Source organism: Triticum urartu, chromosome 5 (assembly GCF_003073215.2).
Source record: "Triticum urartu cultivar G1812 chromosome 5, Tu2.1, whole genome shotgun sequence".
Classification (NCBI taxonomy): domain Eukaryota; kingdom Viridiplantae; phylum Streptophyta; class Magnoliopsida; order Poales; family Poaceae; genus Triticum; species Triticum urartu.
The window spans coordinates 52,328,438-52,331,816 of NC_053026.1; the positions used below are offsets into that span (position 1 = coordinate 52,328,438).

Consider the following 3,379-nt stretch of genomic DNA (forward strand, 5'->3'; position numbering starts at 1 on the left):
CCGGGAGGCTGGCCGGAAGAGAAATGCAATTGGGACAGGAGGAGGCCAACTAGGGAGGTCGTCAGGAAGATTTTGAAATTTGGAGAAGACGAACGTTGTTGATTTGTCTGATTTAGAAAAGAAAGGAATTAAATAGGGAGCGCCTCATCTAGTTGAGACATAACTATGTCTCTTTTAGTTGATGTCATCCGCTGTCGTTGCAGCCCGTTTGAGTCCCTCGGATACTTGTTTGGTCCACTAGGTTTGGGTTGTCTCCTGGTTTGGCCCATCAGTTTTTAGTTTATTGTTTACCAGTTTTGGATATCTGTTATACATGCACAGAGCAGTCCAAATATGTGCAGCCCTCCCTCGATCGCCTTCCTCAAGTTGCTTCTAGCCTGGTTGAGAGGTCCTAAACGACGCTTTCAGTGCCGGTTTAGGCCACCAGCGCTCGAAGGAGACGCTAAGGCCTTTTACAATGGGAGGTGCTTAAAGAGATGCTTAGAAAAATAAACCGGGTTTTTCTGAAGCACCGGTGCCTATTTCTACAGGACAGGCGCTTAGTTAAGCGTCTATCCTGTACAAATAAGCACCGATGCTTAAGAAAAATTTGGTTTATTTTTCTAAACACCTTCCCTAAGCACCTTCTATTGTACAAGGCCTAAGCGGGCCAGCCTAGCATTCTTCGTTCGATGGAACGTGACGCTGGAATGATAAACTAATCGATCGAACATACCCTTTTTCAAGGCAGTCGTTCGCTCGCTCACGTCAACTATCTCAAAAACAAAACGCTCATCGAATGTAACTATTTTCAAAGCAGCTGGCCGTCTCGCAGATGATCGTTGACTTTTGAAAGAAGTTCATAAAAGTTCAAAAAACATAGATGTGAAAAGAGTTCATAATTTTCTGGTAGTCGCAAATGTGAAAATGTTTTTTTTGAAAAAGTTCATCGATTTCAAAAAAAGTTCATCAATTTTGAGGAACAGTTCAAAATTTTGAAAAAGTTTGTCAATTTAAAAAATAGTTCACCAATTTTGGAAAGGTCCTTTGATTTTGAAAAAAGTTCATCGCTCTTGAGAAAAATTTCATCGAATTTAAAAAAAATCAATTTTTTAAAATGTTCATCAATTTTGAAAAAAAGATCACTAATTTTGAAAGAGTTCATCGATTTTGGAAAATCTCCTGCACTTTGAAAACTAAATTTAAATAAAAAATTTCTTTTAAACCATGAAATAGGAATTAGGATTTGGCAAATAGAAGAAAGAAGAAAAGATGGAAATGCACGTAAGTGATGGGAACAGACATGAATTTTTTGCAGGATAACGGAAAGAAAAAGAAGCTAAATGGTCCGATCCAGCTTTGAGGGAGGTGTGCGCCCGTTTGCGGATAACAAAGTAACGGGCGCTGAAGAAGCTTTGAATAGGAATGCTAGCCTGGTTTTGTTTCTTTGTTCGTATGATTTGTGCTTAGATAGGATTATTTTTTGCCAGTAGCAGCGTCGTCACGAGCAACGTCCGGCCTAAGTTTGTTCTTTGTACAATTTTTCTAATGTGCGGTTAGTTTCTTTTCAGTATCTATGTTTCATTTCCTTTTTCATTTATATTTCCTATTCATGTTCTTTTATTTAATTTTCATGTTCCTTAGAAATAAAATATGAAAGAAAATGTTTTAATTTGTTGTAGTCTTTCACAAAAAGTGTTCATGCATATCTAAAAATATCATATGATGTAGTAGAAAAATATTGTGTATCTGGAAAATGTACTACCCTGTGTTTCTAAATATAAGTCATTTTAGAGATTTAAATATAAATTACATACAGATGTATATAGACGGATTCTAGCGTATAGATTCACTCATTTTGCTATATATCTAGTCTGTAGTGCAATGCCTAAATGGACTTATATTTAGGAACGGAGGAAGTATAATGTTGTGAAAAACATTCATCATGTATAAAAAGATGTTTAAAATGTATTTCAAAAATGTTCAAGATGTATTTGCAAAAAAAAATATTCAACTTGCATTCAGGAAAAACATTTCAATGTAAAAACAATTCAACGCGTGTTTAAAAGACTTCACTATGTATTTAAAAAAATCGCCATGTGCAGTCGCGTTGTGGCCCCCTCTAATTACGTAATATGTGTGTCGTGTGCAATTGCATGTCATGGGTGGACATGCAATTTCCCTCATACGTGGATCATCTTAGAATCTTCTTTCTCATGACACGCGAGAAAAGGACAAAAAAGTTGCAACCTCATCCTAGTTGCAGCCTTGTTGTTCCCTTGCAATTGCATGACATATGTGTCATGTGTAGTAACTTTGTGTCAGTGCAGTTGAAGTTGAGTTATAGCGCTTGTAGTTGCATGTCTATTGATGAACATGCAACTGGACCGAACACGCCCTTCATGATCCTTAGTTGCAGCTTTCTGTCCATGTACTTACAATTGAGTTACAATGCATTCGGTTGTATGTCTATCTAGTAATAAACATGCAACTGTCCCAACAACACCCTCCTAACCCGAGTGGCAAGGGACATCAAGCCAAGCAACGTGATGCTGGACGCCTCCCTCGCCGCCAAGCTCGGCGACTTTGGGCTCGCCAGGCTCGTCGACCACGGCCGTGGCTCGCACACGACGACGGTCGTCGCCGGTACCATGGGGTACATTGACCCGAGTGCATGGTCACTGGCCAGGCCAGCGTGGCGTCTTACGTGTACAGTTTCGGCCTCCTCCTCCTCGAGATCGCCTGCGGACGAACGCCCGTCGTCCTCCTCCAGGAGAAGTCCGCGGTGCACATCTCGCAGCAGGTCTGGGAGCTGTACAGCGAAGGAGCCGTCCTCGACGCTGCGGACAGGCGCCTAGAGGGGGAGTTCGACCAGCGGGAGATGGAGGCGGTGTTGGTCGTCGGGCTCTGGTGCGTGCACCCTGACCGGACCGTCAGGCCGTCAGCCAGGCAAGCCGTCAACGCGCTGCGGTTCGAGGCGCCACTGCCGAGCCTCCCCGCGAGCATGCCTGCCGCGAGATACGGTTTCTCCGGTTCAGGTTCCGCGTCTCTGGTCGTGACAGCCAGCAGCGCCAGCACCATGTACACAAATGGCGGATCCAGCAATGCCAGCACCATGTCTTTTTAGGCATATGGATTGGGAATCTTCACTGACGGGTGCAAATTCCTGGAACTTTAATAGTAATCCAACTTTTATGTAATCTGATTTTTTTTTCCGCATAGAAGACCCCTTGGTGAAACTTTACAAGTGAGTACACAATGGAGCATGTTCGTTAAAAAATATTTCAGAATTGTTTATTCATAGTTCTAAATAGCTGGCTATAGCCTTTTTAGAATGGTGCCATTAAATGGTCTCATGTATAAATAGCCCACTATAGCCTACTATAACTGATTTGAAGAT

The 3,379-nt window shown here is 42.0% G+C and overlaps 1 pseudogene; it reads left to right on the plus strand.

Annotated features, from left to right (window-relative positions):
* The first annotated feature begins 2,528 nt into the window (after positions 1 to 2,528).
* On the plus strand, positions 2,529 to 3,106 carry LOC125506764 (annotated as a pseudogene).
* The last annotated feature ends 273 nt before the right edge of the window (positions 3,107 to 3,379 follow it).